General features: G+C 39.8%; 1 long non-coding RNA gene across 1 annotated transcript in view; it reads right to left on the bottom strand.

Moving 5' to 3' along the window:
* Positions 1-12,449: 12,449 nt before the first annotated feature.
* Positions 12,450-25,835, bottom strand: part of LOC141584665 (uncharacterized) — a 390,152-nt gene continuing 376,766 nt past the window's right edge. Inside the window, exon 10 of the long non-coding RNA XR_012517849.1 lies at positions 12,450-13,722. This is a non-coding gene — a long non-coding RNA (uncharacterized LOC141584665). The remainder of the gene's footprint in view (positions 13,723-25,835) is intronic.

Below are 25,835 nucleotides of genomic sequence, written 5' to 3'. Positions count from 1 at the left end.
AAATCTAGTTCCTTCCCTCTAAAATAATGCAATTTAACTAAATCCAGTAGTGTAGACAAACATGTAATTAGGACTATAACTGTACAAATAGCTGTGGTGACTTAAATGGTGACGTTTTTGCCGATCTGTTTTCGTCTCAACACGACATCCCAAACTAAAGCAACTTGACAAGTACCTACCCTCTCCACTGCCCCATCCCCTTGCCAATTCCTCGGCTCAAATTTTAAATGACGAAATATCATAAAAATGGGCTGGGTGATGAACAACTTGGCTTCTGGGTCCTGTCATATTATGCTGACATTTTTTTTTAATCTCTAATTAATATATGTAAGAACAGGATGAAGATTAGCAAAGTAGAACCAAAGTTAAGCTTCCATTGACATTTTATTGGCCAAAATCAGCCAACAAATAATTTCTCATGATTGTTTCAGTTACGGTTGTACACTTTTGTTATATTTCATTTCCAAATTATGCAACCAGATGTGCTCACCTTCAAGCTGTCGGTCAATTGCCCATTTCCTGCTTTCTGCATTTCCCCAAGCTGGCCCCCCAATCGAAGGACAGTGGTTTTTAGAAGCGTCTCAAATGTCCTTGCTGATTAACAAGAGTTCCACATACAGTGTCTAATAGTTGAGTTGAAACATTAAGCATTTCTTTCTCTACACTATCCACCAGTGTTGTCTTTTTAAAAAATCATATGACATCCTTTGCCTTAATATTCTTTGCTAGTTCTGAGAAAGGGTTCAAGTTATTCAGCACAGCATGCAGAGCCCTTTTTGACTTGGCTCCCTTATACCACCTCTCCTAGCTCTCACTATTCTCTCATGCACACCCTAAGCTCTAGCTTTATGCAATTAAGTTTGTTGCTATTATCCAAGTCCCTATCTCTTTGCTTACGTCTAGAACAGTTTCCCTCTACTGCATCACTTGGAAAATATTATACCTACCCAATTTTTGAGACTCCGATTTAGGTAGCATGCCCTGGCCATCACAGGGGCTGAAATAAGTACCCCCATATTTGGCAATGTCTTCTCTCATGCTTCTATTTATGTTTTGTAGTAATCTGTTGTTGTAACCACTCGATGCATTCACCTTTCCCACCACCTAGACAGAGACGATTTCTCAGGACAGCAGAATTGCAATAAAGAGTAATTCATGCAGGAGACCACAGTTTGGTTATTACTCAAATCAGTCTCCCTGAAAACTTGAGGACTGAAGTTTTTAAGGATAATTTGGTAGGTAGGGGGCCAGTGAGTCAAGAGTGCTGGTTAATCAGGTGGGAGATGAAATCACAGGGAGCCAAAGCTGTCCTCTCATGCTGAGCCAGTTCCTCGGTGGGGACCACAAGATCAGATGAGCTAGTTTATCAATCTGGGTGGTGCCAGTTGATCCACTGAGTTCAGGGTCTGCAAAATATCTCAAGCACTGATCTTAGGTGTTATAATAATGTTATCCCTAGAAGCAATTTGGAGAGCTTTAGAATCTTGCAGCCTCCAGCTGCATGACTCCTAAACCATAATTTCTAATCACGTGGCTAATTTGTTAGTCCTGCAAAGGCAGTGCAGTGCCCAAGGAAGAAAAGGGTTTTGTTTAGAGAAAGGGCTGTCATCGTCTTTGTTTCAAAGCTAAAGTATAAACTAAGTTCCTCCAAAAGTTAGTTCGACCCACGCCTAGAAACGGACAAGGAGAGTTGGGAGGTTACAAACAAGACGGAGTCAGTTAGGTCAGATCTCTTCCACCATAATAATTTTCTCAGTTATAATTTTTGCAAAGATGGTTTCTTTGTTATTGCTGTTGTTGCTGCTGTTGTTTCCCTTAACTGTCTGCTACACTAGACTGGAAGACTCCCAAGACTAAGACCTTTGTCCTGTATTTTGGTATTTTGGTAATGGTAAAGCCCTGTGCCTGGCATACAGTAAGCACAATACATAGTTATTAAAAAACTGAATTAATGAATAGAGAGATAGATGGATGATAGCAAAGCTACTATATCTATTTCCAAGCCAGTCTCCATCTGCCTCTGATAGTAAAGTGACCGTTGTCTTAAAATGTACTGTGTCAAATGTGTTCCAGGTCCTTGTACTCCCCCATTTCCCCACCACCTTAGAGGTGTTGCGTTCCTTCGGACACCTTAGGTAAGAGGTACGAAAACGTGACACACTGAAACAAAAATCCAAATAAAATCAAAGCAGCAATCTCCTCAAAAGTAAAAATGTTGCTTTTATGCTTGTATTGTCATAAGAATAAAAAACCATCATTGACGGTTTAAAATGCAAAATATGCTCTCTCTTGCATGCTCTCTCGATAGATAGATAGATAGATAGATAGATAGATAGATAGATAGATAGATAAATAGATAGCTCAACCTCTGCCTCCTGGGTTCAAGCAATTCTCCTGCCTCAGCCTCCCAAGTAGCTGGGACTACAGGCACATGCCACCATACTCAGCTAATTTTTGTATTTTTAGTAGAGACTGGATTTCACCATATTGACAAGGCTGGTCTCAAACTCCAGACCTTGTGATACACCCACCTTGGCCTCCCAGTGTGCTGGGACTACAGGCATAAGCCACCACACCCGGCCTATATATTTTTAAGTGTTGTTTTTATTTCTACTTCTGCTTATGGAGTGAAGAAATACAATTACTTTCATTGTTACTGAGCATCTTCCCTGAAAAAGGATGCCAAGCAGCTTAAGATGCCTCTACGCACCCTTTCTCTTTGACAGAAAGACTTCATCTATAGGAAAATGTATTTAGCAGCCATCATCAATGGACAAACCATGTTAAATTTTGAAGAAATCAAGTATTCCTTTGTTATTCAGGAGATGATATTATTAGAGTTAATATTTTAGTGAAGCTAAACCAAGTGAATCTTTATATTAAAAAACAAAGTCAAAGGCTATTAAGGCTGGAAGGTACTTAAACATTTTAGTACAGTGCCTTAATATACCACCTGAATTTACCTTCCATGACTTCCAGGTTATTAAACATCTCTGAGCCTGAGCATCCTCCTCTAAAGAATTGGAAATAATTGTAGTAACTGGATCATAGGATGATTTGTAGATTGAATGAGACAATGTATGTATGAATATAGAGTATTTTGGTCATTCTTGGCACAGAGCAAGCATTTATTAAATTCTCATAGTTAATAAAAGGAAGGATACACCATTATACAGGCAAGAAATCTGAGGACAGGAGAAATGTTGTGACTTACTCAAGTTTATGATGGGATTCATTTTAAATAGCTCATAGTTATCTCTAAGTTAGACTGTGATTATTCTCGATCCTACACTTTTTAAAATAAAAACAAAGCAAAACAAACAACCACAATAACAACAACAACAAAGCATGCTGGTAATATTAAAACTGAGGACTTTGTGAATATAAAGCCAGTAGTCAGCTCTGTTAGAATCACTTTGGCTACAAAGCCCTATCAAACATAAAGAAAATATTGTAGAGAAAAAGTAATGTTAGAAAGTACTTTTCAAATGCTCACCTAAGCCTGCAGTTTATAGCAGGTCTTCTATCCTATTAGAGAAGAAAAAAAAAAGAGAAAGAGGCAAATATGAAATTTTAGAGGACAAGTTTGTGAAAACTTTAAATGGGTTATTGTCAGGTTCTGATACCCTGTTTTCCTCTGACCTTGGTTCAGTCTCTGACTCTGGCTTCTTCACAAGTACACACTTACCACAAGAATCTCTACTTTTTCAGTTCAGAGTCCTCACAGGTCAGCAAATTTAGAGGCTTAATGGTTTTCTTATAAGCTTTCCCACACTCTTTGCCTTGGCTCAAACCTCAATGCAGTATCATTTATCATAAGTTAACTATGTGACCTTCAAATTTAAAGCAGGACCTGGTAATGCAGCCACACTACAATGGCAAGAGAAGCTGAGAGCCTTGCTTTTCTCAACAACAACAAAAAGCTCATTTTTGTTGGTGCTTAAATTTTTCCATAAGCAAAGACAGAAATTGATTTGAATTTTATCAGCCTTAAATGTCTTCTCTAGGACAATGAATAGATTGGTTAAATTATTCTAATTGTATTTTGTCCATTTAGTATTTCTGCATTTTTAAAAAAGAAGCTTACCCATGTTCCAAATGTCTGATAAAAAAAAAAAAAACTCCAGAGGTAGAGATCTAACACTAGAATTAACACAACACGCACAATGTGTTCTTCCTGGGAAAGGATGGAGAAAAGGATGAGGTGCCTGATAATCCCGGAGCAAGGTCTACATCCCCTCATCCCATCACAAGGAGTTAGAGGGTGGACAAGCAGTAAGGCTGGAGGGGAACCCAGGCCACTCCAGCTGAGAATGAAGCCAGCAATGATAACCCAGGTGCCAGAAAGAAACAAGAGCTACTTTTTACTGAGCAGCATGTGTAGCTTTGGCAGAGGAACCAAAGCCCAGAGCTAGAGATTTGGATTGGGTCTCAATGTCCCAGTAACAGGATCCTAATTTTGAGAGCCTTTGTTCTGGCAGCTCAAAGTAGAAAGGACCCTTGCTGAATAACTCTGCCCATAGACTGCCTTATCCCCTACTGTGAGCATCCTGATTTGACTGAAAAGCGCTCTGAAAGAAACAGACATAGTAATTGTTTCATGATGGGTGTCATGGAAATCCATATAGTATATGTCTGATAGATACTCTGAGTATCTATCCTAGTACGTAGCCTTAAGTGACTACTTAACTTAGTTCTCATCCTTGCAAAATATCACTGTGTATCTTCTGTTATTTTAACATCACATAAAGTCCAAACAATTAATTTCTGAGAAGTTCCTAAGAATAATACATGGCAAACTCCAAAAACCATGCTACATTTTAGATGCTTTAACTCTGACCACACCTGCTTTCAAAGAAATAGCTTTTATATATCCATCTCCAGTGGTACTGACCAGGTATGACCTAGATGCCAGGGAGCATGATTTTTTGCCTTCACATTACACTGCCAAGTTTACCAGGGCATACACATACCCAGAGTAAGCTAAAACAAAGAAGTCCCAATGAAAATGAATGAAGGTAAAGAAAAATGTGTTAATGCCAACCTAATTTACATAATATTCTGTATGGCATTCAGGGGAACGAGAGAACAATGGATGTAATAGGAACATTATTCTAAGGATTGAATTTCACACGAATCATTTGATATTCTATCTGTGCCATTACAAGTCATGTTGCATTAGATCAAATTCTGATTTCATTTCATTGCCAAATATCCCATCGTTAACAACCTTGCCGTTTGCCTCTTCATTACAGGGATGTAATCGAAGGATGAATCCCTAAGAGCTTGTTGCTTAGCTGCCCATGTGTGCATATTTCACAACGTGCCATTGTTATAAGACACTCTGGTTAATAAGCAGATAATAGGATATGCAAATCGCATGTACCTGATGAGGAAAGAAGGCTATGCCTTCTCACCTTTGCATAAATACTAGCTGACTTGTTTGTGACCATGGAAGCTTGCTTTGGAACATTTTGTCCAGGCAGGAAGAATTTTATGGAATTTATGGAACATTTTGTCCAGGCAGGAAGAAATGTCGCTTTGCCTCGGGAAATGTGGGCAATGGAATAGTTTTCTTGCAATTTATAGGACTTGGAGTGTGGGCAACTCAGAGAGGTCTTTGGACATGACAATCTTTTTTAAATGGGCTCCTTAAGCCATAAAATAAATGTGATTATGTTTGAAATGTTTTTAACCAGCCCCAAAAAAGTTTATAAAATATGATGGCAGAGCATAAACCACCTCAGAGATGCTCACACGAGGTCAGATTAATATTAGCACTCGCCAAAGGCAGATACTATAATGATTCAGCCCTGGTACCAAAGAAAATAAAAAGGTGATTTCGAGATATGTTAAAACCTTAGGAGCTTGTTGAGTTTCTGTGAGTCCTCTCTGGGCTATGCACCATTGGGCATGGTACTGTAATGAAGTGGCCCACCAACTTGTTGCTCTGAAGCAGAGAAGACAGCACGACATTTGTAGAAAATAAGATATGGGTTCAATGTCTTTGACATGACAGGCCATGTCTCTCAGCCTCAGTTTCCTTGTTTACAAATGGAGATAGTAACCATACAGCTTTTCCATAAGATAATTGCAAGTTTCAATCGTTGGAATGATTATGGAAACTGTATGCTGAATTGCTTCCCTCTATCCCTGTGATCCCCTCTCTACACTTCCCCAGCTTCCTCTCTGCCCTAGGTACCCACCTGGATACCTGGGTAAATTTCACACCCGCTAGGCTTCATACACTGTGACTTCAGGTTGGATTTGGCAATGAAGAGCACTAGCAGGAGAACAAAAGGAGGAGGGAGAGTCGGGCTGGGAGTGTATACCTTTGGTTCCCACCTGGCAAGGTCACCCCAGCCTAGCTATGTCCTTTGCCCTGAGGTGGTAGCACCTGCAGGTCGCCAAGTCCACCTACCCTCTATGGCAGTTCCCAGGAACCGTTCTCTTCCCTGAGCCCTTTTTGCCTGAGGATGGTAATAGTGCCCCCACTTTATGACTAGCTCAGGGTCCTGCTTCATCCTTTGTGGTTTTTCCATATCCTTCTCATACCACCTTAAGAGGCCTTTTATTGAACACTATTTAAAGCATCCTAATTTGAATGTACCATCTGTTTCTTCTGGGCATCTGAATAATACACACTCTAAAAATATTCTATTGGCTAATACATGTCAGAGGTGTCATTTATTTATTCTAGTTTTTTAATGTATTTTAGGACAGGTTCTCACTCTGTTACCCAGGCTGGAGTGTAGTGACACAATCACAGCCCACTGTAGTCTCTACCTCCTAGGCTCAAGACATCTTCCCATTGCCACCTCCAGAGTAGCTGGGCCTACAGGCGAACAGCACCATGCCTGGCTAATTTTTGTATTGTAGAGACAGGGTTTCACCACATTGCCCAGGTTGATCTCGAACTGCTGGGCTCAAGATATCTTCCCACCTCAGCCTCCGAAACTGCTGACTTTATAGGCATGTGCCACTGTTCCCAGCCTTAATTTAAAATAACAAAAGAATTTTAAAGCCAACAGTCAATTTCTCCTTTACAATTACTCCTATGTGATTCACCTATTACAATTAAATAATATTTTAAAAATATAAACAAAACATCCTGCAGTCCAGTAACCATCTTTGTGCAGGACAAAAATCAAATAAATCATTTCCATTTGCATCTGGGTTACTGTCTAGCTGTTTGGATGCTAAAATCCACATTACTCAGTAAACATAACATATCTGTAGCTTACCCATTATCAAATATTGTCAGCAAATATCTCTAGAAGTGTCAGGTAGGGACCCTTCAATGTTGTGCACATCATTTGGATGAAGACACCCTCATTTCTTGTCTGATATGTGACTGCCTTCCCCACCACAGGTATAACAGACCCTCAGACCAAATGTGACCACAATTACAACGGGGTTTGTTCCTCTGTTTAAATACTGGCTTATGCCAGCCTCACTGGAAAGCTATGATGAGCCCATGTCTAAATCCCTTTGCCCAAGAACTAAACTGGCATAGTGGGTGGGCTTTGGGCCAGACTTTGCTCCTCTCTCTACCTGGTCCCAGCTGCAGGAGCAGACATGCTCCTCTGGCCTGAAAACTGGAGTTGTCACACACGGGAAATTCTCCCAATTGGCCTGAGAGCTCTGAGGCCCCAAAGATGAAAATTTAAAAATTATAAAAGCCAGTCATTTTCCCTCTATCAGAGATGGGATGTGGCATTTTTCAGTAATTGGCGATGGCTAATTGAGAACGTGACTTTCACATAGAGATAACATGAGAATGAAAATACCAAGTTGTATGGATAAAAGCAATTAAGGTGACGATGGATATGCCCTATGTTTGGAGTCGGGACTCCTGAGTTTGAGAGCTCAGCTCTACCTGATTACCTGTGTCACTTTGGACCACCTTTGATCTCTCGCAGCCTGCTGTTTTTAAGTGAAACTTGGACATACCAACACTTTTCCCAACAGATTCAACAGGGATCTGTAATGATTAGCAAAATGTGATAATACGGGAAAACATTCTGCAAAATAAAGTTGTATGCAAATCTGTGGTTTTGTTATGAATGAAAACATGAAGACAAGCATGTAAAAATGCATGGAGACAAGGAAGCCTCAGGGCTCACGGCTACAATGTACCTGGAAGGCAAAAGGCTTTAAGTGTTTGTCGGCATTAAACACTTGGGACAGATTCAGGAGAGGGGCACTCAAAGTCACCTCTTTTTGGCGAGGTGGGAAGACAGAGAGGGACCACCAGGAGGACAGAATGCAGCTGAAGAACTTAGACAAGAAGGAGTCAAATGAACTACTTTAAAACCTTTCTTATGGCGGATCTCCCTGTATGTACAGTGATCAAACTTTCTGGTTTGCCCACATCTGAGGGGCTTTCTGGAACCTGGAATTTTCGAAACTAAAACCAAGACAGTTCCAGACAGCCAAGATGAATTGCTCAGCCTACCCTGCTCCTGTTGACCAAATCCCTGTATCCTTCATTCTTGGGGTGTGGTGGTATTTCTCTACCAAACTACACTTTGTCTTCTCTCTTTTTAAACATGTTTCATCTTTTTCACTTGTCTTATGTTTCCATCAAGCATGCAGAGGGAGAAAAGGAATACAGCCAAGCCAAATTACAGCAATTACCCTCCGTTTTTATTCTAATGTAATTTACCTCCATTCACTTTCATCAGCTTCTGCCATATACTCTGAGACAAATAAGCCACAGTTATTCAACCCTGCAAGATCAGAGCCTGTTCAGGAGAGGCAGAGAGTCACCTTCCCCTCCAGATACATGCATAATTAACCAGTTAAGGCAGACAGTGGCAGGGCTATAGAATTTTTCTACTGAGTGTGGTCTCTCAGGACAGTATCGGGCATCAACATCATCTGGATGCTTGTTAGACATGCACTGTCTCCAGCCCACCCTGGACTGAGTGAGTCAGAATCTGCATTTCAACATGCTCCACAGGTGACTCCTATGCACTCTAAAGTCTGAGAAGCACAGAAAATGGAAAATCAACGTGCTTGCGCTAGGAAGGAGGAATGTATACTAGGAGGGAGGAGCTTCCCTGAAGGATGAAGAAGGATGGAGGAATCCAAAAGCAACAACATGATCCCAGGGAAATAACAGGTGGCTACAGAGAGCAGGGAATCACCTAGAAGAACTGGAGCTTAGAACTGAGATGGAGATGAGCACAAGACAGGATCATTAAACAGCTTAAATGTCCAGCTGGCAACCTGGACTTAGTCTGAAGAAAAAAAATCAATGACGGTTTTGAAAAAGAAATGCTGTGTTCAGGGCCGTGCTTTACAAGTGCAACCGCAGCTACTGCATGAAGGTGGGGAGAAGGGAAGTGAAGGGACAAATGAAAAGCAGCAAGACAAGTGCTTTGAAATAGCATCATACTCTAGTCCCCAACCCAGGGAGCCTGCAAATGGTATAGATCCTTAGAGGCCCCAGACCTACCAACCAAATGGGCTGCTGCCCACTAGTATCTAGGAACACTGCTGAAACAATGATTAATGGTTAAGCCCAGCATTCTGGCTTCTTTGAGGATAAAATTACCATTTCCTTCCCTTGAGGCAACTCTGATTTAGGAACTTAGTGGGTTGAATGGTGTCCCCCAGAAAGATAAATCCATGTGCTAACCCTGGAAACTGTGTATGTGACTTTACCTGGAAAACAGGTTTTTGTAGAGGTAGTTATCTTGGATCATAAGACGAACCCTGAATCCAATGGCATGTTTCCTTATGAAAGATAGAAAAGAAGTGTCCTTATAAAAGATAGAAAAATAAATAAAGATAGAAAAGAGGTGTCCTTATAAAAGACAGACAAGTGTGCTTGGTTCATTTCAAATACTAAAGCCGGGAAAGAGGGCATAATAGCAAGAGCTTGGGTCTGCGGCTCCCAGCAGCATCAACACAGAAGGTGGGTGATTTCTGCATTTCCAACTGAGGTACCCAGTTCATTTCACTGGGAATGGTAAGACAGTGGGTGCAGCCCATGGAGGATGAGCCAAAGCAGGGTGGGACGTCACCTCAACCAGAAAATGCAAGGGGTTGGGAACTCCCTCCCCCAAGGGAAGCCACGAGGGATTGTGCTTTGGGGAATGGTGCACTCTGGTCCAGATACTGTGCTTTTCCCAGGGTCTTCACACCCTGCAGACCAGGAGATTCCCTCGGGTGCCTACCCCACCAGGGCCCTGGGTTTTAAGCACAAAACTGGGCAGCCATTTGGGCAGACACTGAACTAGCTGAAGGAGTTTTTGTTTTGTTTTGTTTTTGTTTCCCATACCTCAGTGATGCCGGGAATGCCAGTGAGACAGAACCATTCACTCCTCTGGAAAGGGGACTGAAGCCAGGGAGCCAAGTGGTCTAGCTCAGCAGGTCCTACCCCCAAGGAGCACAGCAAGCTAAGATCCACTGACTTGAAATTCTTGCTGCCAGCACAGCAGTCTAAAGTTGATCTGGGAATGCTGAACCTGGCAGGGGATATCCATTATTACTGAGGCTTGAGTAGGCAGTTTTCCCCCACACGGTGTAAACAAAGGTGTAGATAAGTTTGAACTGGGTGGAGCCCACTGCAGCTTGGCAAAGCCACTGTAGCCAGACTACCTCTCTAGATTCCTCCTCTATGGGAAGGGCACTTCTGAAAGAAAGGCAGAAGCCCAGTTAGGGGCTTATAGAGAAAACTCCCATCTCCCTGGAACAGAGCACCTGGGGGAAGAGGAGGCTATGGGCTTAGCTTCAGCAGACTTTAACGTTCCTGCCTGCTGGCTCTGAAGAGAGAAGTGGATCTCCAAGCACAACACTCAAGCTCTACTAAGAGACAGACTGCCTCCTCAAGTGGGTCCCTGACCTCTGTGCCTCCTGACTAGGAGACACCTCCCATCAGGGTCAAATGACACCTCTTACATGAGAGCTCCAGCTGGCATCTGGTGGGTGCCCCTATGGGAAGAAGCTTCCAGAGGAAGGAACAGACAGCAATCTTTGCTGTTCTGCAGACTCCACTGGTGACACCCAGGCAAACAGGGTCTGAAGTGGACCTCCAACAAACTCCAGCAGACCTGCAGCAGAGGGGCCTGACTCTCAGAAGGAAAACTAACAAACAGAAAGGAATATCATCAATATCAACAAAAAGGACATCCACACAAAAACCCCATCCAAAGGTTACCAACATCAAAGATCAAAGACAAATAAATCCATGAAGATGAGAAAAAAACAGTGCAAAAAGGCTGAAAATTCCAAAAACCAGAATGTCTTTTCTCCTCCAAGGGATCACAGTTTCTCACCAGCAAGGGAACAAAATTGGACAGAGAATGAGTTTGACCAACTGACAGAAGTAGGCTTCAGAAAGTGGGCAATAACAAACTCTTCCAAGCTAAATGGTCATGTTCTAACCCAATATAATGAAGCTAAGAACCTTAAAAAGAGGTTAGACAAACTGCTAAGGAGAATAACCAGTTTAAAGAAGAACATAAATGACCCAATGTAGCTGAAAAACACGGCCCGAGAACTTTGTGAAGTATAATCAAACAACAATAGCTGAATTGATCAAGCAGAAAAAAGGATATCTGAGATTGAAGATCATACTGAATGAAATAAAGTGTGAAGATTAGAGAAAAAAAGAATAAAGAGGAATGAACAAAGCCTCCAAGAAATACAGGACTATGAAAAGACCAAACCTATGTTTGACTGGTGTACCTAAAAGCAACAGGGAGAATGGAACCAAGTTGGAAAACACTCTCCAGGATATTATCCAAGAGAACTCCCCCAGCTTAGCAAGGCAGGCCAACTTTCAAATTCGAGAAACACAGAGAACACCACAAAGATACTCCTCAAGAAGAGCAACCCCAAGACATATAATCAGCAGATTCACCAAGGCTGAAATGAAGGAAAAAATGTTAAGGATAGCCAGAGAGAAAGGTTGGGTTACCCACAAAGGGAAGCCCATCAGACTCACAGCAGATCTCTTGGCAGAAACCCTACAAGCCAGAAAAGAGTAGAGGCTAAATTCAACATTCTTAAAGAAAATAATTTTCAACCCAGAATTTCATATCCAAGCCAGAAGAGAATGGGACAAAATTTTTGCCTTCTACCCATCTGACAAAGGGCTAATATCCAGAATCTCCAAAGAACTTAAACAAATTTACAAGAAAAAAACAACCCCATCAAAAAGTGGGTGAAGAAAAGGAACAGACAGTTCTCAAAAGGAGACATTTATGCAGCCAACAAACAAACAAACAAAGCTCATCATCACTGGTGATTGGAGAAATGTAAATCAAAACCACAATGAGATACTGTCTCATGCCAGTTAGAATGGTGATGATCAAAAACTCAGCAGACAACAGATTCTGGAGAGGATGTGGAGAAATAGGAATGTTTTTAAACTGTTGGTGTAAATTAGCTCAACCATTGTGGAAGACAGTGTGGTTATTCCTCAAGGATCTAGAAGTAGAAATACCATTTGACTCAGCAATCCCATTACGGAGTATATACCCAAAGGATTATAAATCATTCTATTATAAAGACACATGCACATGTATGTTTATTGCATCACTGTTCACAACAGCAAAGACTTGCAACCAACCCAAATGCCCATCAATGATAGACTGGATAAAGAAAATGTGGTACATATACATGATGGAATACTATGCAGTCATAAAAAAGGATGAGTTCATGCCCTTTGCAGGGACATGGATGAAGCTGGAAACCATCATTCTCAGCAAACTAATACAAGAACAGAAAACCAAACACTACATGTTCTCACTCATAAGGGAGCTGAACAATGAGAACACATGGACACAGGGAGGGGAAGATCTCACATTCAGCCTGTCAGGTGGTAGGGGCTAGGGGATAGCATTAGGAGACACACCTAATGTACGTGACAGGGTGATGGATGAAGCAAACCACCAAGGCACGTGTATACTTACGTAAAAAACCTGCACATTCTGTACATATATCACAGAACTTAAATATAATAATAATTTTTTAAAAGTAGTTGGGAAATTACTGAAAAATTGAAAGACAAGTGTATTGAAGCCCACATTATGTTATGTTTAAATATTTATTTATACCTAAAATTGAATCTATTATAATTTTACTTTCCTGGCTTTAATAGAAGCAAATGCATCAACAATGTTTTCAGCTGAAAATGAGATAAACCAAGAAGTCAATTTTGAACATCTGTGACTGGCTCTGAGCAGATGCAGTGCCGCCCAGTGAGGAAGGATTGCCTACACACTTGATTCTAATCTGCACCTTATTATTAGACCTGTTTGAAATGGTAAGTACCTCCTTTGGCACTTCTTGGAGGCACCATTGGGTAATACTGATGGCTTCTCCCTTGCTCTTTAAACAGCTTTGTTGACTGCAGAGCTTCAGAGCAGGTGTGCCTCCTGTTCATGAACTCTACAGTGCCTGCCCATATGCAAATCAGTATTTGCTTGCAAAATTTTCCTTTTTATTTACCTAGAACACAAAAATTCACTTCAGAAGCTGGGTCCACAGGAACTTTTTTGAAATGTCCTTTGCGAATCATTTAAAACATCCACTTAGAACATCAGATTAACTTAAAGTAGGTGATTGATTTTAGGCAGCTGTCTTCTTACCTTTCTGTAGGAAAGTAGTCTTTTAGGCAATAACTTTGACATCCACCAAAGGCATCCTCCCTGAGCCAGGAAAACATTAGAATTAAAGGCAAAAATCCAGGCACTGTCCAAGCATCTAAAGAAAGATTTAAAAGAAACAGTCAACCTATACATTTTCCAATTAATTCCAAGATTAAAAAAATGAAATTGACCTGGATTATCATTCCTGTTCTCCATTAGTCATTCATTTTCTGCTCCTTCAAGTTCTGGTGGATTGCTTTATGACAAGACTGTCTGCTAACTGGGGCAGCTAGGTACTACAGTAGTTGGTCTCACTACCATCAGCCATCAGAATTACCTGGAATGCTGGTCAAAACACAGATTTTGAATCCCAGTCCCAGAGTTTCTAATTTGGTAGGTCTGGGGTGTGGCCAGATAATTTGCATCTCTAACAGATTCCTAAGTGAGGCTGATACTTCCAGTCTGTGGACCACACTTTGAGAACCACTGTACCAAAGTGATGTGCATAAATACAGGTACCTAGCCAGTCAATAAGATTTAGCCAACAGGGAATGAATAGGTCTGTTCCTTTATCACAACTAAGTAGATAGCCATACCGGGGTAAAACGAAAATACACACACTCTTGCCATGTTGGTCTGATTATTTGGAGCAATACTTCTCAATCCTTCATGAGCACTCATATCCCCTGGGAAACCCGTTAAACTGCAGAAACTGATCCATGCGAGGAAATGCCCCACATTTTTCATTTCTTATCCATGATGCTGCTGCCAGTCCACAGACCACACTTTAAATAGCAAAAGGCTAAAAGAAACCCCATTTAATACAGCTTTTCATTAAGTTACTTATGACTAATTCAGAACAGAAGGCTATTGTTCTTGTTAACAGCTTTTGAAACATGCTTCAGTCCAGAAGCAGGTTTTTTTGTCAGTGATACTGGATTTATCAAAAAAATAAATTTTTACTGTATGGCTCTGTAGGAGACAAATTCCTTAGAATTGTGGGGAGGAAACTACATATTCCTCTCAGTGAGGACGATGCAGGGAAACAGAAGATATGGGATGAGGTCTCATTGGTAGCTCTTTGGCCTTGGGAATCTCCTATATCTTTATTTTGACCTTGAGCTAAGCTTCAGTGATGATCTGGCTTGTCATCCAGAGTTTATACTCCAACAAGAAAGACTGATTGTGCAGGTTTGCCACTATGTAGTAAAGGCAACCCTACTGGAAAGAGTTTACCCTTAAACAGACGAGTCACCATTGCCTTCAGCTGGTACACTACTAGGGGCAATGTAACTAAGCTCAGCTGCCAGTGCAGCTGGTTGCAGCACCACCTGCAAGCATTTGCAGAGCTGTTTCTATCTGGCAGAGACAGTCCCAAATATACATATTTGTTCATTTGTTACACTGGTTCACTGATTCAACAGCATCAATGTTAATTTCTTGATTTTGATAATTGTACTGTTGTTATGTAGGAAGAAGTCCTCGTTCTTAGGAAATACAAAATATTCAAGAAAAATAAAGGACAACATACTTGCAATTTACTCTCAAATGATTCATTAAAAATAATGTACTCAGAGTAAAAACAAATTTTTTTAAGTAAATATCTTAAGATTTTAACAACTGGAAGGTTGCAGTGGCTCACACCTATAATCCCAGCACTTTGGGTGACCGAGGCAGGTGGATCATTTGAAGTCAGGAGTTCAAGACCAGCCTGACCAACATGGTGAAACCCTGTCTCTACTAAAAATACAAAAAAATTAGCCGGGCATGGTGGCACATGCCTTTAATCCCAGCTACTCAGTAGGTTGAAGTCGGAGAATCACTTGAACATGGAGGTGCAGCTTGCAGTGAGCCAAAATTGTACCACTGCACTCTAGCCTGGGCAAAGAGAGAGATTCCAACAGGGAAGGTAAAAAAAAAAAGACTTTAACAACTGGAGAATGTGAATGAAGGATAATCAGAAGTCTTTAGTATTATTCTTACAATTTTTCTCTAAGTCTGGAATTCTTTAAAGTACAAAGTAAAATATTTTTAACCATATGTACCAGTGCCTGGCCAGACCAGTTAAACCCAAATGTCTGACTGAGAACAAGATATCAATGTTTTAAAACTCCCCAAGTAAGTATTCGGTACAAGGGTTGAGAATCTTTGCTAATCACTCAATGCCTGTGTTTCCCAATATAATTTACTTATGCATGCTCTAGATGCTTGTCAAAGAACATAGATGCTTTCAACTGAGTTTCCTTATTCTGGAGCATGTGCCCTGCCATTTGTTTTGGTACCAAATGTCTGGTAGCTTTCTGGAGGGAGCTGCTGTGTGAGCATAGAGAGATGGGGGCACATCACCTAAGAACAGCCTCTTTGTATAGGTACAAGGGAAACTAACACAGAGCTAGAAAAAGATGCAGATTTGTGTTTTAGATAAAATATTACATTTTTAACATATTTATATATTTATGTGCGTATTTATACAGATGTTTCTGAATGAATCTATACTAAATATATAAAGCATACTTTTCTGGGCTCCTGGACAATTTTAAGTAAGGAGGGATTCTTTTTTGATAATGGACTGGGTCTCTCTGCCTGTCCAGCATCGTCAAAATCATGCTTTTGTTCAGTCTGACTTCCTTGTTCTCCTATTCTCCCTTAAGCTACCTTTCTATCCAAAACTGGTTAGAAGGCCTTTCTGTTTTCTCTTCCTGTGTGGTAGAGACTTCACTGAAATCATAAACTCAATGTCTTTACACCTCTCCAACCTCACTAGCACACATCCCCAAGCCTTTACTCAATAGGTAAAGGGAAGCTTCTAGAATAGAACATTTCTAAACTAATAAAACGTGAATTTTGTGCTTGGCGTTGGCATCAATGAGTCTCAAATATTACTTGAAATTCTGAACTTGTTCCAAGCAGTATGGCCCATTCCTTCAAATCATGAACACTATTGAGTCAGTGGGTCGGAAAATGTGTGGGAACAACTCATTCGAGATTTGGGGGAACAAATCTTCATTGTTTTAATATCTCAAAACCGTTAACTGAATTTTACAGGTAAAACATAAGCATCAGCAACAGTTACTATTTCTTCAAGACACCTCTTACTGTAACCCTTTCTTTGCTTACTTGGTCCTAATTTTCCCAAGCTCTCTGTTCTTTCCCTCTACACTTCTGACTCCACCAGCACCCCTCACCATGTCCTCAATTCCTTGTTCTACTGACTCACACTAGCTAAGATTCTTCTGTTGTAATCCTCATTAATCAGTCTCAAACACAGTTGGCTCCATCCTCAGGAATAGAGGAGGAAGGAATCTTAACTATGTACAAAGAAACTTGGGAGCACCTTCCATGGGTTGCGTAAAGTTTGTGGTCAGACAAAAGGGCATGAGTCTTAATTCGTGACAGGGCTGAATGACATTTGTCCCAAGTTGCTGAAAATTGATTCTGGATGATATTTGGCAAGATACCATCTTCAATCATATGTCAAAATGAGCTCTTAATGGAAAGCTAAGTGATAAAATCCCCATAAAAAAATCTGGATGGCCGATATTGAATACTGGTTACAGAAGACAAGAAGTGTGGGTATCCGCCAGAGTTTTCTAGAACACTTAAGATTCCGATCCCAGATCTTTTGACCTCAGAAAGTATGATGTATCCATTTTCTCCACCATGCCAGCAGGCTTAATGAATACAGAGGGTTCACCTGGGCTCTGAAGTGGCAAATAGCAGTCACCCCTCCACAAGATCGATGAAAGCCCGGCAGAGCTGGACTCCCAACTGCATTTGCCACAAAAAGGCAACCAGCATTGATCTATGACACCCAGAAATCCCATCACCTCCTTATTTTTTTCTAAGGTAAAGCCAGCTTTTCAATGATGTTTTACTTCTTACCATTTAAGAACTTCATAGGACATCATCTAGTTTCAGGTTTATTACGTACTTAGATTCCTCAGCACATTGGCAGTAGGTTGGAAAGAAGAGAAATTATGCCGCAATGGTATTTGACAGAAGGCATATCTGTGACTTATCTGCTGCTGATAAAAAGAAGTTTTGCCAAGATATTCCATATTTACACTGGAGAGTTTGAAATATCTGTGTTACACCTGTAGATTAAATGAGACCATCAAGAAGCCACGTTCACTTGCAGAAAACTGTCCAGGCTCACAAAGTACGCCTACTAGGTTACATGTTGCGCACCATATCCTCAGCACTTCCTGGGAACACTACAGATCAAAGTTGTTAAAACCAGTATCTTTTTATTTTTATTTTATAAAGCCATTGCCTTACATACCCCACAGGCTCTTATACCCTGTAGAATCACAGACGAGAATTCTCAGCACAAGTGCCAAGAATAGTTTTAGTTTTCTATGTGGTCCAAGGGACCCATACAACTGTGATTATTTTCTTTCACTTGGACCTAAGAACCTCAAAGACAAATTTTCATTTCAACGTGAATAAAAATATATAAGCCTGTGTGCCACCTGTACTGTGGTCTTACATATTGGTTTTCTGGTTTGGTTTTTTGTTTGTTGTGATTTTCTATTTACTCCTTAGGGTTGTCTAAAGTAAGGAAGGACAAAAAGAAGGAAGTGGGGAAGAAAGGAAGAATAGAAGGAAGGAAGGGACATATGTTGAAATGGGATTATACTATTTAAGGACTCACGAAAGAACAGTATATCCTTTCCTCTTGCTTTGTGTCACTGGAGAACAAAATATTCACTTTTATGGGCACCAAACTCTTCTTAAAGAAATAAAAAAAATATTCTTTAACACCAGCTACGTGGCTTATTTTAGCCAAATAGTAACAGGAGGCTTCCCGTATATGAAGGAGAAAAGTGAAACCTAAGTGTCCAGGAGAAGGGCAGTGGCCAAACCAACAGGAGAGTTGCTCTCTTCTAAGCAGAAGTAACTGTAAAACTCTCCATGTCGCATGCCCACAGGACAACAACCCTTTAACCCCTTCCAGACCTCCTCCACCAGCTCTCACATAAGCCATAAAGAGTGACAATGAGGGACAGTTCTGCTGTATTATACGCATTTCCCTGGTGCTGCCCGCCCCACCACTCAAATGACATATGGAAAGCCCCAAGTATCTCAGCTCCCACCCAGCTGTGTGGCTGTCCCCCGGGGGCACTTTTTCTCTGTGATATCCTTATAACTTGAAGTGAAAGCAACAGAATCCTAGTAGAGCATAATAAAACATAGATTTAGAAACATATTATAGTACGTGAAACCTTAGTAGGCTCCTGAGAGATATAAACAGAATGAATACTGTGCTTTTTTGCAGAGCCATGGTTGAGATGGGTAGAAAAATCCCCATAGAATTCGAATAATATGCCTTTGCATGTTGGCTTTCATGGGAATATTCCCACAGTTGTTAGAGTTCTATCCAGATTATAAACCAGTCTAATAAATTTTTAAAAAGAAAGAAGGGTGAGCCACAGTCCCTGGGTATGCTGACTGATACCATTTTGTAAAGGCAGCCACAGCTGCAGGATGCCAAAGCCAAGAGGAGAGTTAGACCAACAACAGTGCAATTCCCATGGGTCTGCATCTGCTTGTTCCTTCAGCTGGCGTGTTATCTCCCTCCGACAGGAACATAAATAAATGTTGCCTCAGACAGAAACTGCAGCATTGAATATAAAAGCTGTGTATTTGAAACTAATTGTTTTTTGGCACAATTCCCTAAAAAATGACATGCTTTCAGTTGAAGTGCTTCCATGTAAAGCCAATTAAGCAAGAGAGGCAACAAATGGGATGAGGTCAATATGGGATGTTGGTGGCTGTTCAGCAATGAGACAGGCTGTTCTGGTCACCATCTGTGGAAGAAAGCTAGGACGCTGTTTTCAGCAGAGGTTGTCAGTACCTGCAGGAAGCAAGATAACAAATAAAAGGAAACTCGAACTTCAGAAGAAAATGTTCCCTTTCTTCCAGTTCTGTCTTCTTTATTCATTCATCGGGGTCACCTCCATTCTTAACAAGTCCTAATCCTGGGGAGAATCGGTCATTTGACATATTGAGAGACGTTGATGTGAGCATGGCTCTAGGTTTATTCACTGTCACTAAACCGTACTTGATTTTAACAACTTAAGTATAATTTGCATATCCTAAAATTCGCTCATTTAGAATATACAATTCAATAATTATAATATCACCACAGTACAGTTTTGGAATATTTGCATCACCCCCAAAAGATACCTATGCCCACTTGTGCTTAGTCAATCCTAGTTCCCACCACCAGTTTCATACAACCACTAATGGACTTTGTGTTTATATATTAATATACAATTTGGACATTTTGTACAAATGGAATTATGTTGGGAAGGCAGACAACTAACAAGTATCCACTATCCTAGGTAAGGAAAACAAGTTTGTAAAGAAATTCTCTCCTCTTTCTTTTTAGACTTGTAAAGGATTTTTAAAATCTCTGGTCCATTTGAAATTTAAATGTCCATTTAAATCTTTGGTCCATTTGAAATTTACACACAGTAAAGTTCTAATTTTACTTTTTGGTCCATTTGAAATTTACACACAGTAAAGTTCTAATTTTACTTTTTTCCACGTGACCCAAATGTTTCAGTTTACTTTATGAAATGGACATATTTTTTCCATTGGTTTGAGATGCTACCTTTATTGAATAGTGAATTCCATTAAGTTTTTGCATTTAGTTTCCTATTGCAATCTTTTTTTCCTATTTCTTTGTATTTCATCAATCTCTCTTTAAATGCCATTACCACATCTTAAAAATTGTTTTTATATCTGATAGCACTATCTACATTGTTAGCTCTTATTTTAAAAATTGATTCTTGCCATTTTTATTCACCTAGTTTTTTCACAATGAACTTTATCCTTGGTGGGTAAGATCTTTATAATGCCACTCAAAATGCAGAAATCATTAAAACCAATATATGTTTGTCTACATGAAATTAAGTTCTTCTGAAAAGCAAGCTAAAACAAATAAAAATCCATAAAAGAGTCAAAGACAAAAGACAGTGCATCTTTTCAATACACACTTTGCAACTCACATCTCTGACGATGGACAATAATGCTAATGTATAAGGAGTTTATAGAAATAAAAAGACCAATAACTCAACAGAAAATATGCAAAAATATATAAATGTGTAATTCACAGAACAAGGCTGTTCTTACCCACTGTTAGATAGCCTGACACTCAGTCTTGCTTTTTCTTCTCTGGACAGTGGTCCTAACTAAGAGAATTGTAAACAAATTCAACATGCTTTAGGTAAAGGAAGAAAATAGATAATCTCTGCTCTGGGGCCCCTCGTAGTTACTGGAAGCCCATATACAAAGACCACTAGAGAAATCCACAGATGGTTGTAAACTATGATAGGATCTTAAATGAGGAATTAACAAAGGGAAGTTATAGGCTAGTTTTAGGACAACTATTAATCAAGACCTTGGCAGGGACTGTTCAGAACTTGAAAATCAGATGATTTCCTAGAACAAGCAATGGTTCTATCTTTGGAACACGAGTTCCTGCAGAGATACTGGTAAACAGTTTTTCTATGCTCTAATCTTAGAACACATGGGTCTAAAGGTACTGGTATTCCAACATCTGGAGCTTTGATAGTTCTGTTGCATGTCATCATTTGAAGCATTTTATCTGTTTTGTGAGTCACAGCGCAGGATTACAGACTGTGATTCCTATTTTCATTTCTCATGGTTTATATAGCACTTGGATATCCCCCATAACTAATCCATTAGGTATGTACTATAATCTTCACTTTATAGGTGAGAAAACTGATGCAACAAGATTTTAAGTATATTTGTCTAGAGTCTCACAGTTACTTAGTGGCAGAACTGGGTTTTAAACCCATGTTTGTCTGTCTCCAAAGCCTTCTTTGAACATTTACTCCACATGCCCCTAACACAGGGATTCTTCACTTGGTGTACATGAAATATCTCTAAGATGCTTCGTAATTTCTGCAATATTGCATGCTAATTTTGGAATGTGCGTATTTGTGGTGGAAAGGAAGATGATCCATTTATCCATCGAATTCTCAATGGTTAGTTGAACTAACAAAAAAGGTTCAAAAATCTTTGCCCTAAAGAAATTGTCTCCCTAAACTGAGGACAGCTCAGCCCCACCTTAGGTTAGGGAGAGGACATCTATTTATTTTTAAAAGCAAAGTGAGCAGAGTGATCTCATTCAGAGCTAATTCATGGGTTGGGTTTCTCATTTGTAGCTCTGCTAGAATTAAAATAAAGAGCTAAGGGGAAGCAGACAACGGCCTTGGATTGTGAACCAACAGAAAAGAGAATCCATGAGTTTCATCTAATCCATGAAATTGCCTTGGCAAAGTCATGCAATATATCTGAAAGTCATCCAGTGTCTCTGGCTCTCTAAATCAAGTTCATTTATCCCAGAAAGATCCAGAAAGAAAGTGATTTCAACAGGATTACTATATTCTCTATGTGGTTCATGCAAATTTGAAATAAAAATAGACTTTCTAGTTTCTTCCAAGCAAGGTCTCCACTCAGAAGTCTACCTTTTTGAAATGGAAAAAAATAAAGAAATTAAATTTATAGTGTAATAATTGAGTTTGTTTTCTCAAGAAGAAAAATTGCTTTAACTCATTTGTTCAGGTGACTGTTCTTTCAAATACTAATAGAAAAGGAGCTGAGAATTAACAAAAGAGGAGGTGATAGCTCACACGCGTGCGCGCGCGCACACGCACGTGCACACACACACGCACACACACACACACACACACACACACCAACCACCTCCATGAGTTTCTCCCTCATGGCTTGTTGCGAACTATGATCTCCAGAACAATGCAAATAAAATTTCTTGAGAACAGAGATTATAAAGTAACAGCAATGGCAAAAATCTGCTTATAGAGATAAGGATTTAGCATCAAAACTGCCAAGTAGCCCAAAAGATGAAGCCAAAGTGAATTGTCTCTAGTTTGTGAATGACGTCTATTTTGTGGAACCTGAATATTCTCTAGGTTTTTTTAAAGCTTCGTTTCAGATATTTTTTTTCTTCTGCTTATCACAATTGCATCCAACCTGAAGCTGTTGTGCACATTTCAGAATAATAGTTTATTTATCATAACGTATTGTTTGTCTAAATGGAGAAGGGAGAGCTCAAACTCTCTGTCCATCTGGAGCCGGCAAGCAGCTGGATAAAATCAGGGACTTGATATACTTTGTTTTCTAAGTAGCTCCCCACCATAATGCTCCAACTCAGCCAGACCTGTTTCCCTGGATGCATGTTGGTCTGTGTCATCTCACCTTCTCCATTATTCTTCAGCCTTTCGGCTGAAGACTTGGAAGTTTCACTTCCTATGAAACAAGTGTCTGAGAATTCATTAGAAGAGACTCTGCCACAGTAGGGCAGAGCATCTTTAATAGTCAGAGACTGAAATTAACCATAACCAGACAGTATGCATGCCTACATTCAAATTATTCATATTATGGAGAAAAAACAGTAATTTTGTGACTGAAAAAGATTGCCTAGGTCACACCTCAGAACAACCATTGACAAGAATTGAAACAAATGAAAAACAAAACAAAACAAACACACTGTGCTTTATATGCCTCAGGATGTTCAGCTGGCAGTAGGTCACATCTGGACTGTATGCCACTAAGAAACACTGAAATGAGTCTTTGCTAGAAGCTCTCTCCGAGAGCCAAAAGATAAACTAGTGACTTCAGAAATGTGCAAATGTGTATCAAATGTAAGCATTCTAAAGCTTGTCTGACGAAAAGTATTTCAAATGGATATCTATGTTGTCCCAAAGCTTTATAATATGCAGCTGACTCTTGAACAATGTGAAGGTAAGGAGTGTTGATCTGTCACACAGGCAAAAATGTGTATACAACTTTTGACTCTCCCAAAACTTGACTATTAGGTTGGTGCAAAAGTAAATGCAGTTTTTCCCATTAAAACCCCTAGAAGGAAACCTAGGCAATACCACTCAGGATACAGGCATAGGCAAGGACTTCATGTCTAAACACCAAAAACAATGGCAACAAAAGCCAAAATTGATAAATGAAATCTAATTAAAGAGCTTCTAAACAGCAAAAGAAACTATCATCAGAGTGAAAGGCAACCTATAGAATGCGAGAAAGTTTTTGCAATCTACCCATCTGACAAAGGGCTAATGTCCAGAATCTACAAGGAACTTAAACAAATCTGCAAGAAAAAAACAAACCATCCCATCAAAAAGTGAGCAAAGGATAAGAACAGATACTTCTCAAAAGGAGATATTTATGCAGCCAATAAACATATGATAAAAAGCTCATCAACACTGGTCATTAGAGAAATTCAAATCAAAACCACATTGAGATACCATCTCACGCCAGTTAGAATGACAATCATTAAAAAGTCAGGAAACAACAGATGCTGGAGAGGATGTGGAGAAAAAGGAACGCTTTTATACTATTGGTGGGAGTGTCAGTTAGTTCCACCATTGTGGAAGACAGTGTGACAATTCCTCAATAATCTAGAACCAGAAATATTATTTGACCCAGCAATCCCATTACTGGATACATACCCAAAGGACTATAAATAATTCTACTATAAAGACACATGCACACATATGTTTCTTGCAGCACTGTTCACAATAACAAAGACTCGGAAGCAACTCAAATGCACATCAATGACAGACTGGATAAAGAAAATGTGGCACATAGGCACCATGGAATACTATGCAGCCATAAAAAATGAAGAGTTCATGTTCTTTACAGGGACATGGATGAAGCTGGAAACCATCATTCTAAGCAAATGAACACAAGAACAGAAAACCAAACAGTACATGTTCTCACTCATAAGTGGGAGCTAAATAATAAGAATACATGGGCACAAGGAATGGAACATTGCACACCGGGGTCTGTTAAGGGGTAGGGGGCTAGGGGAGGGATAGCATTAGGAGAAATACCTAATGTAGGTTATGGGTTGGTGGGTGCAGCAAACCACCATGGTACATGTATAGGTATGTAATAAACCTGCACATTCTGCACGTGTACCCCAGAATTTAAAGTGTAAAAAAAAATTAGTTAAAAGTAATGGCTAAAACTGCAGTTACTTTTGCACCAACCTGATACTAACAGCCTACTGTTGACTGGAAACCTTACTGATAATATAGTCAATTAACATATTTATATGTTATATGAATTATCTACTTCTTGTAATAAAGTAAGCTGGAGAAAAGAAATGTTGTTTTTTAAATTACTATTCACTAAGTGAAAGTGGATCATCATAAAGTTCTTTATCCTTGTAGTCTTCACAATTAGTAGGTTGAGGAGGAGGAGAGAAAGATGGATTTATTTCTCTCTTTAAGGGGTGGCAGAGGCAGAAGGAAAACCACATACAAGTGGACCTGCACAGTTCAAACACGTATTGTTCAAGGGTCAACTATATAGTTAGTTCGTTTATTTTACTGTGCTGTGATATTAATATATGTAATCAAAACATAGTGAATCTAGATATAACAAATAGCCCCAAGCTTGGATCATAACCATCAAAATTATTACATTGTTTGTCCACCAAGAGGTCCAGGTATCAAAGTCATTTCTTTGTGGTCATTATGGCCTTCCAAACGTGCTTGTTCTCACATTTGGTACACGGTCCGTGAAGTTAATGGGGCACTGTATTAGTCCATTTTCACACCGCTCATAAAGACATACCTGAGACTGGGTAATTTACTAAATTTAATAGACTCACAGTTCCACATGGCTGGGGAGGCCTCACAATCATGGCAGAAGGTGAAAGGCCTATCTTACACAGCAGCAGACAAGAGAGAATGAGAGCCAAGAGAAAGGGGTTTCCTTTTATAAACCCATCAGATGCCACAAAAACAGTATGGGGGAAACTACCCCTATGATTCAATTATCTCCCATCAGGTCCCTCCCACAGCCTGTGGGAATTATGGGAGCTACAATTCAAGATGAGATTTGGGTGGGCAACAGCCTAACCATATCAGTCACCATTGTTTATGTAATACTTAAGAATCAATTTCAAGGACTACACTCAATACAAATACAACCAAACTATATTTCTGGAAAGAAATGTTAGACTGTCTTTCTCAGACTATCTTACTATCTTTCACCAGTCTGGGAAAAAAATTGAAATAAAATCTTAGCACATCCTACAGGACTAAGGTTAAATCAGCAATAGATAAGGCCTAATAAGGCCATAAACTGAAACTCAGCTTTGATTAAATCATGGTTATTGGCCAGTATCCTGCTTGGCCAACAGAAATATGT

The sequence above is a fragment of the Saimiri boliviensis genome, chromosome 5 (assembly GCF_048565385.1).
Source record: "Saimiri boliviensis isolate mSaiBol1 chromosome 5, mSaiBol1.pri, whole genome shotgun sequence".
NCBI classification, from domain to species: domain Eukaryota; kingdom Metazoa; phylum Chordata; class Mammalia; order Primates; family Cebidae; genus Saimiri; species Saimiri boliviensis.
This window is presented reverse-complemented; position numbering and strand designations above follow the sequence as displayed.